Consider the following 14201-nt stretch of genomic DNA (forward strand, 5'->3'; position numbering starts at 1 on the left):
GATCAGGTGTAAGTACGCACCTGCCCCGATCTCACTCTGGTTTGTTGGCAAATGACCCAAACATGGGGTGGGGGTCAGGCAGGAGCCGGCTCAGCCCCTGCCTGTGGCTCGTTAACCAAATACCCTGCAAGGCATCAGCCCCCCCGCACCCCCCCGGGCTGTGCAGGATGAGCCCAACCACCCCCAGCTGTGGCCTGGGTCCTCGCTGCACCCCAGAGCATTTCACCCCCTTCCACCAGCAATCCTGGAACGGCTCTAAAAGCCCCCAAATTAACTACCAAATAAAAGGAATAATAAATGTTTGCACTATTAAATTAGCAGCACGGGTGGCGTGTGGGCAGGAGGAAGGCTGCCATCATTACAACAAGAACCCTCTCTCCTGGCATACCTTGTGGAGACATCAGTGAGCCAATTAAGCAATTGGCTCTGTTAACGGAGGCTCCTAGGAATAGACTTCTCTGCTATAGAATAACTGCGCTGTAATAAATTGCCTCATAAATAAACAGCCTGAAAAAGCATTACAAGACACCCAGAAAAAGCACTATATCACAGGCAGAAATGATACCTTACATTTGTAGAGTATCTATTAGCCCACGGCATTGCCAACGCCTTCCCAAACCCTGGCCGGTGCCCCTGCCAGGAGCCACGGGGACGGTGCCGTGGGGCACAGGCAGCCCCGAGCCCTCGGGGTGCTCACGGCCACGCTCCGGAAACAGCATCCCCAGAGCCCCAGCAGATCCTGCCCACCCTGCGAGACCGCCGTCCGCCAGCGACACGCAGCCGGCGGTTACTCACCCCGCGGGCATCGTGATAAACGCCACCCCGGGTTATTTACAGCCCCGGCGATAACGCGGGGCTCTGCCAGGCTCAAACGTTCGCACCCAAACGGGTTCCGTAAACTGTAACAGAGGGAACGCCGGTCCTGGGGTGGGAACGGGGAAACTGGGATAGGATGGCTGCACAACTTCCTCCAAAACAAAATAATAAAATAAAATTTTAAAAATATCTTCCTTAGAGAGCTCTGCTTCTATGATTTGGTTTGTTGGTTTTTTGTGTTGTGGTGGTGTTTTCTTTCAATGGCAGAAAGGGCTGGGCCTGGGCTTTCTCCACCTGGCATGGGGGGGCTGCACACAGGGCTCTGCCCGAGGCCGCTGGGCCCCCCCGCACCACTCGCCGCCCCCGACTCTGCAGCCCCACGACCGCCTGCCACACAGTTAACCACACGGTTAACCACCCAGCACCCCCCCACCCCGCAAAGCCTCCCCTCGGGCCCAAAACCCCCGGTGAAACCCCAGAGGGACCTACCTGGCTCAGGGGCGGGTGGGGATGCTCAGGGCCCCCAGCCCTGCTTTCTCCGGCTTTATCCTCTCCCACATTTAAAGGGCCCAATCCCCCATCCCCGCCCGCCCCCAGGCTTTGATTTTTGGGGGCAATTGAGAAAAGAGAGCGGTCCCTGCGCTGGGGGAACACCCGCTGTGGGTGTTGAGCTGCTGTCAAGCAGGATGAGCTCTGGGGCCGCGGGAAGAAGCGATCAGCAGGGCGAAGCTGTGTGTGCACAAGAGGTACCCGAGAGGAGGGTAAGGAGAGAATGTGTTTAACTAGGATTAAATTTTAATCTGTTCCCCCTCCTAGGGAGAAGAAAGCTAGGTTTTTCCTGGAGCTGCACAAATATTTTTCTATAAATGTTGAATTTTAATTTTTTTCTTTTTTCTTATTCGGCTTGTGCCCGGCAGGAAGAGTCAGAACCTGGTTTTGCCGAAACAACCCCGTTCCCACCTCCATGCGGTGCTGGCACGGTGCTGCTCCACCCATTCCCCAGCCAAACAGGTTTACTGCAAATGCAGAAAATCAATAATTATCTTTGGAAGTATTCATTATCACTCAAGAGTCAATAAACAAAGGCTACGAGTGCCCTCTATTCATGGCACTTCAGAAGCATCTACCAATTATTCCCTTGACTAAGCCAGCCCTGCCTGGCAGGAGGGGGGTTCACCACCTCGTGCTGCAACACGGCCGCCTGCTGCAATGTCTTCCTGCTTTGGCCAGGGAGGAGGAGGAGGAGGAGAAGGAAGAAGGGCTCCTTGCTCAAAATAACATTTGCAACTGAGATGCAAACCTGCAAGGCGACGCACGGCTCCGCTCTGCATGCCGTGGCAGATGCAGATGGATGCTGAGTGGGTCCAGCCATGGGGCTGCCCCGGCGGAGGGGCTGGGAGACGCTCGGTGGGGCTGGATCTGAGCTGGTTTGCCCAAGAAAGGCGGCGTGGAGCGGGCTGCAGGGCGGGGGAGCAGCAACGGCCGTGGGACGACGTGCAGCACCGCGTGCTGAGCTGGGGAAAGCCCTTGGAGGGTGGTGGGCAGCCGAGCAGCCCCATGCCACCACCCGAGCATCTTTAACTCGGCAAATGCATTTTGCAGAGTCAAACTGTTGCAAGAGGGCGTTCATCATCTTGCTGGTGGGAAATATCTGTTTTACGGCTCTTTTCCCCCACTGAAAGGCTCCCAGCTGGCTCCGCAGCCTGCGCAGCCCCGGGCAGAGCCCGGTACCCAGGTCCCCCCTCTGCCTGTCCCAACGGCCGGGTACGTCCAGGGACGAGGCACTTGCCAAAGGCGGCTTGCTTTTGCGCTCCCTTTCTCCACCCATGGAAGAGCCATTTTCACCCACGGGAAACCCAGGAGCACCCACAGCTGGGGTGCCTGCAAGGCTGTGCCGCCCCTGGGGCGCGGGACGGTGGCAGTGGCCGCCCTGTCCCTTCCCACCTTCCTCCCTGGCCCGTCTCTCGCCGAGCGGTAAATAAGTTTGAGGCTGGGAAGCGGAGCTGCAGCCTTCCTTGGAGAGCCCCGAGGCTGGGGCTGCGGTGGCGGGACCAGGCATCTCCCAGCCCGGCTTTCTGCACCCACCCCGCTGGAGGCAGCCGGCTTCGCCGCCGGCAGGAGGGGGCTCCGCCGCTCGCCTGCCCACGCGCCCACGCCAACAAAAGCTCTTGTTCCTCCCCGCTCACCTCCCAAAGCCACCTGGCCCCGATATTTAGGCGGCGGAAGATGAAAAGGCGCGGGGACAGATAAGTGCGAGCGTTTGCAAGGAAAGCCATTTGCAGCTGCCGGAAAGAGGGGAATGCAAGGGCAGGAGCCGAAGGGAGGCAGGAAAGGCAGACCGTGGCCTTTTCTTCCCTTTGGCTCTAAAAAAAGCTCCAGAGCGGGAAGGGGGATGGAGGGATGGAGATGAAAATACAATTTTTCCCCTCTGAGCCGCAGCGGCCGTGGCGGCGAGCCGGCCCCGAGGGACCATGCGGCAAAGCTGCGCAGCCGCCGCCGCTCTCCAAGCGCCACTGCCAAAAGGTCAAATGCAGCTGGCGGAGGGGGACGGAGGGGGACGGAGGGGGACGGAGCCCGCAGCCGCACGTGTCCAGGCAGGAGAGGCAGGGCCCGGCTTGCCAACCCGGGAGCAAATGGAGGAAAGCCCCTCGCTGGGCTGTGGCGGGCACAGGCAGCCCCCGACCGCAGGCAGAGGGTCCCAGCACCCCAAAGATGTGCCTGAGAGATGGGGAGGGCAAAACACAGAGCTGCCCTCCTCTTCATTGCCTTCCCCGGCCGGCAGTTAGCGGCCTCCCGTCACACGAGTAGCACCGTGTCCTGGGGGGGTAATCGCTAGCTAAGGAAGCGGAGGCAGCTCGGTTGGATCCCAGCGTCCAGCTCGGGGTCTGGCTGGAGGGGGGTTCAGGGGTGCTCAGCACAGGGCTGGGCTGCAGAGCTGGAAGGCGTCGGGCTTTTGCCTCCAGCTTGGGAAGGGCAGGACGGGTCAGAGCCGGGCTGCACGTCTTCCTCCAAGCTGGCGCTGGGATGTTCCCGTTCCCAGCTCACTCCAGGTCCCGGTGTCAGCCCGGCAGGGCCGGGTCCTGCCCACCCCCCTCCTCCAGCACCTCCCTGTGCCCGACTGCACCTCACCGCCCTGAACCCATCAGCCAAACCGGGGGTAGGAGGAGGTTTGGTTTCCCCAAACTGCTCGAGCTTTAAAACCCCGCCGGGCTCAGCACCCCTCGGCCACCCTGGAGCCCATCTCCTCGGGGGAGCTGAGACCCCGACGCGGTGGGAGAGGGGGAAGGTACACTCCCCATCCTTTCAATCTGGGCTCAGACCTCTAAACTCATTGCACACCGTGAGCCCCCCCATCCCAAGCCCCCCAGGGACGGGGAAGATGCTGCCCAAGAAACACCGAGCTGGCCACAAACCCAAAGCTGTTTAACCAAACCTGCCTGGGCTACGCTGATGGGACGAGCAGCTTGACTCCATGCAATTGCTGCTCATCGAGGGTTTGGTTTGGTTTTTTTTTTTTCCTCTGGCTTTTTTTTTTCCCCTCTGGATTATTGTGCTGGGGTGGAGCCCTGTTCTGCCTTCGCAGCCCCCACCACGCAGGGCTGCCCCCGCCGCGGGGGAATGAAGCAGCAGAGAGCAAAGTACCGCGTTCCGGCTTTTATAGACTGTTACTTATAATGGAGAGGAACAAAAATACAGTAAAATAAAGCACTTGGGGGCATCAGCCTAAGCATTAAATAGGCTTCTACTAAAAAGCTGCCTCGACTGAAAAAGCTTCCTGCTTTGGATCCGAGGCATTACCCTGCTTGTGAAAAACCCGGAGCTTTGATAACGCCGGGGGGACAGGGAGCACGATCCGGGGAAGGGGCTCTGCTGCTCCTCCCGGGGCACGGGATGCTCCCTGCTCAGCTCCAGCCACTTGTGGGCACCTCAGGAGAGCACCCACTCACCTAAGGGTCAGGCTTCCCGTCCCTGCGTCCCAAAACATGCAGAGCATTTTGCAATGTTAATGGGCAGCGCAACTGCTAATGTGTAAACTTCTACTACTCTGGAGAACAAACAGAGAGTTTGGGGAGCAGACATTTCCCATTAAGACGCGCTAATGAAATGTGAAAATGTTTGACTGTGCTGTAATTCTATATATTTTCGAATGCAGCTGCAGCGCTGTTCCATTTGTGGCTAATTTAAGCACCAATTAAACCAGACTAAATTACAGTACGCCGTGGGAACTGATGTGACAAGGGACGTGTCCAGGAGCCCCAAACCTCGCTGACCTTGCTGTCACCTTTTGAGCTGGTTTACAAGCTGGATCAAGAGCCTCCGGCTCCCGGCACTCGCCGAAGGGTCACGAGAGGTCTCCGAGGACGGCGGGATTTTCCGACCGGGGCGATGCGATGTCCCCGTGCCTCCCACGGACTCGGGAGCAGCTGGGCGCATCTGCAGGTGCCCGGCTTTCAGAGACGTCTTCTTCCTTGTTGGCTGCCGGTCGGGAGCTCGGATGAGGCCGGGGCTGCGGCAAACCCTTCCCGCTCGGCTGGGGCCCCCCGCTCCCCCTCGCAGGAGCCGTGACGTCCTTCCCGGGGCACCCCCTCAGACCCCAATTCCCCGGCTAACTCTGGGGCTGCTCTGCACGCCGCATCCTGCGGGTCGCCGAAGCTGCCACTCGCCCCAGCTGCCTCCTGGGGAAATCGATTCATCTCAGAAGAAAAACCCCTCATTCTTCTGGAGAATGGAGCAGCTGGTGGGATTTTGTTCTTCCTTTTGGGCAGAGGAAGGAATAAAGTCCCTTAGAGCTGGGTTATGCCCACTGGCCTCACCATCACAGCATCCCGAGCGGGGCTGGTGGCCGCACAGCTGGGTACCGGCTCCCGTTAGCAGGGATGGAGGCCAAAGACAGCGCAGGCATCCCACTGCCTCGGGTCCTGGGGGCTTAGAGCCTGTTCTCAGCAGTTTGGGGGTGGTTTTTTTGCTGATTTATTTAGTTGATGATGGCCTCAGGATTTGCTCCAGCGAGGATAGCTCAGAGGGCTTCAGAAGAGCTGCAGGTTGGTGTTCGGCACCAGCAGCCAGCTCAGCTGCTCCCACAGCCCTGGACGCGGGGAGCTGCCTGCTGTCCTAAGGGCCTTTTTTTTTTTTTTTAAGTTGATTTAGGCAATTGCAATAAATCCCCTGTGCCCCCTGGTTTCCAGCTGAGCCAGATCCAATTTAGCTCAGAAGGAGCAGGACCGGCATCCTCCCGCAGCCTGTGGGTACGCCTCCGCAGACCCCCCGCCTGCCCCCCACCTTTCCTCGGTCCAGATGAGCCACCGCGTTGGCACCCGGCTGTCGGGACGGGAGAGCGGGGCTGGGCAGCCCCCCCGGGCAGCAGGAACGTGGCGTTTCGCCTTCCCGATGCCTGGCAGAGGCTGCGGGAGCAGCAGGGCAGTGCGGGAGGCTCCGGTGCGGCCAGGCTTGTCCCGCTCAGCCCCTGCCGCAGGGCTCCTAGCCCACCTCCGCTCGCGCGCGGCACGTACCCCGCTTCGTGCTTCGCAAAATGCCAGGGCTAACGGACATCGTCTGCTGCCCGTCCAGCAGCCGAGGCTGATGGGGAAGGCGACCCCCGCCTGCCAAAACACCCACCTGGCTCCTCGCCTCTGGGTCCCCCTGGGCTCACTGCCCCCCTGCAAGACCCCGGCCCCCCCGAGCCCCTTGGCCGGCAGCGGAGCCCACCCGCAGTGCCGTCTGCTCCCGCTGCCTCTTACGAGCGCCCGTTAACCAGGCCATGCCTCATAAACTCCAGTTAGCAGGCAGGTCATTGCCATCATCACCGTCATGCCCCAGCGCCTGCGGCCGGGCGAGTGATAGCCCCGGGAAAGCGGGGCTGGCCCCGGCATCTCCCGGCGATGCCGTCTGGCACCCGGCGGGCATGGCTCCCGCCGCTGGAGGAGCCTGCAGCCGGGCACAGACCTCCCCAGAGCGGCCGCTAGCTCCTCTCTAATTAATCCAATTACAACATCACGTTGGCGGCGCAAACGGTGGATTAATTGTGGTTTGCTCCAGGTAAATGGCAGGCGGAAACGCTCCTGTGTTCAAACAGGCTTGTTATTTGCTATTGACTGTGAAAAGCCCGGCCTCAAACACGACTGGCGAGGAAGGCGGTCCTGCCACCAACATCATCCTCGTTGGGAGAGCGGAGAGCTCGCTCCTCCTCGGGCTCACTCAGCGCCCGGAGCCCTCACGCTGCTCCCGAAAAACAAATCCTCCCCTAAGCCTAAAAAAACCAAAGATCAGGGCGACAACACTGGGAGGAGTGCAGAGTGGAAGGCTCTCAGATATTTTTTTAAAATAGAATAAAAGGAGATTATTGGAAACAATTAATTGTTCAGACTGTCAAGAAGATGAAAGTGTCAGGAGTAAACAGATGCTGGTCACGATTCAGCGCTCATTAAGGCAGGAGAAGGATTCATTTCATATGCATGATTAACTCCTGGCCACTGATGATTTACACAGCAGATGATCAAAAGAGAATTAATTATTCCACAAATCAGGCTGCTGCCAGCCCGGCCCCGGTCCCTGCCGGCGCTGCCGACGGCACAGCCCGTGGCTCCCGAGAGCAGGGCTGTGGTGGCCGTCGCTGCCCCGCGGCCATGCCCGGCCCCGGCTCTGAGCTGCCTGCCCCTGCCCTGGGTGTTTGCCCCCGCAGCCCCCAGCCCACCCTCCTCACCATCGCCCGGCACCGCTGCCTGGCACCTCCTCCGCTGCATGCCCAGGCACCTCTGGCATCACCATGTTCAACGTCGAAGGGGTTTTGTGCCGCCCAGCCCTGCCGGAGCAGCCGCCGGAGAGGTATCGGCTTTCTGACACCCAGCCCAATAATCTCCTCCTCCGTTAGCGGTAATTAACCCGGGGAAGGTTTCTCTCCACTTGACACCTTTTCTTTCCTTTGTGATTGATGGAGTCTCTTGCCGTTACAAATCCATGCTGCAATTAAAGGAAGGAACTCCACTCCCTCTACCTGATTTATTTTTTAATACGGTCCCCTTTTGATCTCGTCTCCCTCTTAATTAAATTACGAGCCGTGAATCAACACCCCGCCACTAAAAAAGCTGTTCTGCCTTGTTCACGTTCCTCCACCGAGAGGGAAAGAGTGTCTCCAAACCTTGGTGACGGGGAGCTGCTGAGAGGTACGTGAAACACCAGCTCTGCTCTTTGCCGGACTTGACGAGGAGCGCAGGGACCGGATCCTGCGGGCTGGTGGGCTCGCAGAGAGCAGACATGACCCCCGCCTCCCCTGGGACCAGGGGTGCAGAGCAGGGAGCGATGCTGCGGGGTGATTTCCTTGGTCCCTGGTGGGTGCTAGGGCTGCTGGGGGACACGGACCCAGCCCCACCTCAGGCATCGTTCTCCTGCCTGTGCCTGGTTCCATGGAGGGCAAACCCCTGCCAGAACCAGCACCGGGGCCTCGCCGTGCCCGTCCGTCTTTGGGAACAACGAATTGTCCATCTGCAAAGCCCCGGCAGCGCTCGCCTGCTCCAGGGGCTCAGCCCTTCCTTGAGCATCCCCGGCACGTGCGGTGCCCGTCCCCGCCACGCCGGCAGCATCCCTCCTGCGCGGTGCCAGGACCAGCTCCCCTGCACCTCCCCTCCCTGCTCTGAGGCCACCGCAGAGAGAAAAATCGGGTGTCAGCCACCTCGCACGGCAGAGCCCTCGGCCACGCGCCAACGGCCCAGCACCGACGGCCGACATGCACCACCGCAGCTGCTGGAGGGTGGGGGAAGCCGTGTGTCACCGGGAGCGTAATGGCGTAATAACTCTTTCCTGCGCAGTCTGGGTGATGACAGAGCTTTTAACGAAGGATAATGGTGTTTTGCATTTCAACATACGGCGCTGTTGACTCATGCCTACAGCATGACGGGAGGAGTCAATGGGGGGGGGTGGGGGGTCCCTGCAGCGCTCGGAGCCTTGTCCCGCTGGAGGCATCTCCTACCGACCCCTGGGACCGAGGGCAGGGGAAGCGGGCAGAGACACCTTCTGCCTCATCCCCCCGCCAGGAGCAAATGAGCCTGATGCTAATTTAATGAACTTCTGATGATTATCACCTTTATTTTTAAATCTGAATTCCTGCAGGAGTCACCTTCAGGAGGGAAAGGCGGCCCCTCTCCGAGGCGGTGGCGGGGGGATGAGTTGATTGCCTGTATCTGATTAGCAATTACACTCGGCGCACTTCAGCGGTAAATACCGTCACCCTGGGCCGGGGATGAGGCGACGGCAGATTGCGGGCGTCCCTGGGGAGGGTGCTGGGGGGGGGAACCAGGAGCCCACAGGGATGGGAGCAGCACTTCGGCATCCGGATGGTGCTGACACCCGCCCTGGGCTCGGTGTCCGCACAGCACGGAGCTGGAGACCACAGGCACCTCCTGGCTGGAGGGGACAGTCCCTAAAATAACTTGCTTCCCAAAGATTTTTGAGGCTCCAGGTGGAAGCCACTGGGGTGAGCTTGATGCCTCTCCCGGGATAACCATCTCCTGCTGCCGGAGCCGCCGGGCCGGTGCTTACAGGCATTTATGAGTTGTGTCTTTAATACGGCGCTGGAATATTTGCCTTATAAATTCTTAAGAACAGATTTATAGATGAGCTATTACTGGCATTACAGACTATTAATAAGTCAGTTAAACCTACATTAAAAAATTTGCATTCCCTGCCTTTACATCGGCATAACACTCATATAAGAATGGACACGAGGCATGAGTGCTGCAGCTGGGGACGATGGTGCCCGGCCACCGCGGCAGCAGGGCCATGTGCCGTGTCCCCTGGGCCGCCTGCTCCCGGAAGCCACCAGCCATCCTTCCCTGCGGGGACGTGGGACACACGAGGCCGAGCGAGTCACCGGTCAGCTCCTGTGGCAAAGCTGGGGATCCCCCGATCCGGGATATGACCGCCTGGACAGAGGAACCCAGCATATCCCCGCTTCCCAAGCGGCAGAGGTGTCCCGGGGGAAGCGGAGGGCTTCTGCACGTTGGAGCCAGCACCGAGGCACGCAGGAGCGTGGAAGGGACGCAGGGGACGATGCTCCGACTGCGCTGCTTCCTCCGTTTCGGGAGGCGAGCTATTTGCAGAGCCGGCTGCTCGGTGTACGCAAGCTATTTCTGGCAGAGCCTTGATTGAGAAAAGCCATCTGGAGAAAGGCGGCAGCAGAGCTGCGTCTCCGGGAACAGCTGGCTCCGCACCGGGATCCGGTGGGTTTCGAGGGCTCTGATGCACACGGAGTCTCCCCTCGTTCCCAGCCGCATCGAGCGGCTGGATGTCCGGGGGTGCTTTGCCCCTAGTTCAGAGCCCGTGAAGCCCAGTGGCTTTATCCCCACTCACGCTCGCTGTTTCCAGCCCGGGGAGATGTTCAGCCTCCCCACCACCGAGGGCCACAACGCATCCAAGATTCGGGCGGACGAGTTAAGATCTGGAGATGCTGTAAGACCAGATCCTGGTGCCAACGTGGGTGGTAGGAAACCTGGGGTGGAGGGTTTGAACCCAACACCAGCTCCTGGGACGGGGGTACCAAGTGAGATCCTCTTCCTGAAAAGAAAGGGGCTGAGGGGAGGCGTAGCGGGAGGCGCGGTGGTTCGGTTAACAGCAGGGCAGAGCCTGGGCCCTCCATGCCACTGAGCACGAGGAGCCCCCATAAGAGCCAGGACATCTCCAAGGGAGCGTAGGGGGAGATAAACAAACAAAAATGCAATATTTTCCTCCGCCACCAAGATTCCATCAGTGCTGGCTGGCTGGGTTTGATTAAACCTCTCATTTATTACATTTGGGAAGAGTATAATTTAGCTACCAGATTAGAGGCAAATAAGAGCCATGTCGGGGGTCCCAGCACATCCGTTTCCCCAGAGCCACCACAGACATGGCAGGACAGGCTGGGGGGTGACGGTGGCACCTCGGGGTACCCTCAGCATCCCTGCTCCGGGGCTGCCCAGGCTGCTGGCCCCTTCGCTGGCCTTTCTCCAGCTCAGGACGTGGTCTTGCAGCTCCAGGACTCTGTGGGGGGCTCCCCTGGGGACTGCAGGCATGGGGGACCCACATGGCCAAGGACGGACCACCGCAGGGGTGCAGACTGCTCCTCCAGTGGGCAGGGCCATCGAGGAACCTGGTCTCATTAAGACAGGTCACCTGGGGACAGGAGACCCATGGGCAATGGCCACCCAGCCACGATCTGCCCGTGTCGGCGAGCTGGCCCACCCCCGGGGCGCACCCAGGGCAGCAGAGCTCCAAGGGGGTGCAAGGGCGATGTGATCCCATCCCCGATGGTGCCGGGGCAGCTGCTGGGGAAGAAGCCCTGCTCTCCAGAATCATTTCCATAGAGCCTGTTCAAATGGGCACACACCACTTTGCTGCTCTGGCAAGCTCTCAGCTCCTCGCCTATTACTTTTAGATGAGCCGGCTATTTAAACAGCACTTAAGCATTACAGCTGCCGGGCTGTAAAGTGTCTCTGTGACACGAGCCCCCGTTCCCAGGCACTTTAAAAGCCTCGGTGTAAAAGAAATTAATAACAAAGTGAATTGTACTCGAATACAGCTTCTGGAGAGACAAGGCAGTGGTGAGGGGAGCAGCGGAGGGTGAGGGAGAGAAGTTTAACCTCCCCTCCTCTTCCTCACGTCCCCAGGCAGCGATGGACGATGCCGTCTTCAGAGCATTACAAACCCACGGCAGATTAAAAACAAAACGCGCTGAGGTCCACCAGGGTTTCTGCTCGGGGTTGTTACTGGCGGGGGCGTCTGAAGCCTAACAGCACGATGTCAAATGATTGCTTTCTAAGCAGGCTGGCTTTTCTTCCCAGCCCAATGTTTGGAAGCCGGGAGGGATGGAGTTGCCTCCTGACCCCAGCGGGGTTTTGGTCAGGTCTCGCCCAGCAGCCAGCGATCGATGCTCAACCCCTGTGCCAGCCGTCTCCAGCTTCAAGCTGCTCCTGGCCGGTGGTGTTTGTTCACTTCGTGACGGACAGAATTTGGGAAAGCTCAAGCCTAAAAACCTCTAGTCTCAGCTGGAGGCCACGGGGCTTTCATCGCCAGCCTTTGCCAAATCAATGCAGCAGCAGCAGACAAACCCACCAGCCCTCCATGGAGCCGCCCTTGATCCTGGCGAGCATGGAGAAGGAAAAAGTGTATTTTAAAAAGATGCAGGTTCACAAGGGCTAACCATAATCACAGCATGCCCTGCGGGCAGGAACAAGAGGCTGGCATGGAGAAAGAGCATTTTCCATGGGGTTTGACCCCAAGGGGAACGCAGTTTCTTCCCGGTTTTTGGCTGGAGTTTTTTGGGGAGCAGCACCGCTCGTCTGCAAAATATCCCCGGCTGGGGAAGTGCCAGCAGTCAGGACCTCGGCGTCACAGCTCCGCCAGACACCACACAGCCATCGTCAGCGGCGATTAATGAGATGTCTGAGCTGTCGCTCAGCAGTGCGATGAGTCTGTAAGTGAACAAGATATATTAGGGGAAAACGCTTGTGGGAGAAAAAGGGCTGGGCTGTTAACTCCAAACCTCACAGACCCTGCGGGGAGACTCCCGTTGGCGTCCGGCTGTTCAGACAAGGATTATCCAGTCCCCAACCAGACGCCATCTCAGTTAGCATCCCTCCTAAGCACCATTTCGCTCCTGATTTCTGAGGGGATTTGTCTCGCAGGGGTCCCACAGGCGCTGACAGAGTGGGAGGAAGAGCAGATCGTACCTGCGCAGGGAGAGCAACGTAACGTCATTCAGAGCTGGGATCTCACCTCCAAATCCTTCCTTCTTTGACAAGAGCAGAAATAATCCACTCAATCTTCAAACAGCAGTTCAAAGCCTTTACATCACTCTCAAGCTTAATTAGCAGCTAAATAATAATCCAGAACAAGTCTTATCAAGGCATAAGAACCTCGACATGGTCAATCAGTGATGTGGGGGATCCAAGGCTGGAGAAAGCTTCGTGTTCCAAGTTAAACCCAACACCTCCCTGGAAAACGCAGGCTCTTCCCATAACAAACAGCAATGTCAGGAGTTAATCCTCACCAGAGGAACCTTTCAAACAAAACCCACCTCAGACAGAGGGCCCGTTCACTTTACGTGTGTTAACACGTGTGTGCTTAGACAGGGGAGCAGCAGAGCTCTGGTCGCTGTTGGCCAACCCAAGTGCCCACCAAGGCAACACGTGGCTGACGCTGTAGAGGACAGCTTATAGGTGACACAGAGCTGACAGGCAGGATCCCAGGATCCTGGAGGAGGCTCTAAATATACGGACACAGTGTAAGACCTGGGATATCCTCAAATGCAAATGGTGGCAAGCAGAGAAGAGGCTCTGGAGGTTCCCTGTGATGCCCTTATGCTGTTCGTACACACCATGGCTGGGCACTGAGCCCACGGACCTCCAGCATGGCCCAGAATGGCTGCCTTTCTTGCTCTGGCCTCCCATCTGGTGCTGATGTCCCGCTCCAGGGGCCATCGCTGCAGGATGCAGGGTGCTCCCCAAGCCATGGGTGAAAGCCTCACAGCTCCACCAGCCCGGAGGTGCCGTTCCTTTACTTCCAACCTGTTTTCCCAGGCACCTCCAAATGCTAGGAAGAAAAAATAAATAAATAATCAGCTGCAGCAAGCTGGCTGCACCAGAACATTTATTTCATATAATGCATCATTTATTTTCAATTATCGTGGTACTTTCCCCCCGCCCTTCCTCCCTGTGCACTTGGCAGATCACTGGTGGAAAGTTTGCAGAGTTGCAAAAGAGCCGTGGCAGGAGCAGCGGCTCCAGCCCAAGGCGAAGGGACAGACGTGATGGGGAGAGCGCTGGAACCTCTTAGAGCAGCGTGGGGCTGGGAGGAGGATGGCAGCCTGGTGGGATGGGGGTAAGGATGGACACCTCAGGGCAATGGGTCAGACAAGGAGAGACGTCCCACCTGTCAGCTCGCCTCTGGACTAATGCGCTGAAGGAGGTGACAGCAGCGAAGCAAAGGCAGTGACTGGGACACTGCAGGGGAGGGCACAGAGAGGGATGAGAGCAGTGCTATGGGCATCTTCTCCTTCTAGCCGCAGTTTCACCCTCCCGGCCCAGCCAAGCACCGGCCTTCTCTCCCTTTGCCTCCCCGCTGGGGACCCGCTTGCAACGCCTTGGCGAGCTGCAGCTTGGGGATGGACCCAAGTCAACCTCCGGCTCACGGGAGATGTCCAGACCTGCCCTCTGGGATGCAGCTTGAGATGTGGTTTCCATAGCTGGTGGTTGAAAAACCCAAGCCCACCCCAAGTCCCTGCACGGCCAGGAGACCTCCAAGGGCCGGGGTGGCTCTGGGCAGGACCAGAGCTGCTGTGGCCAGGGTGCTCGTGCAACACCCGCCATGTCCTGCAGCATCCCCGTCCCGCGGGGGGATGCTGCAGCTGCAGCCCAGCC

Source organism: Balearica regulorum, chromosome 17, assembly GCF_011004875.1.
Source record: "Balearica regulorum gibbericeps isolate bBalReg1 chromosome 17, bBalReg1.pri, whole genome shotgun sequence".
Lineage (NCBI taxonomy): Eukaryota > Metazoa > Chordata > Aves > Gruiformes > Gruidae > Balearica > Balearica regulorum.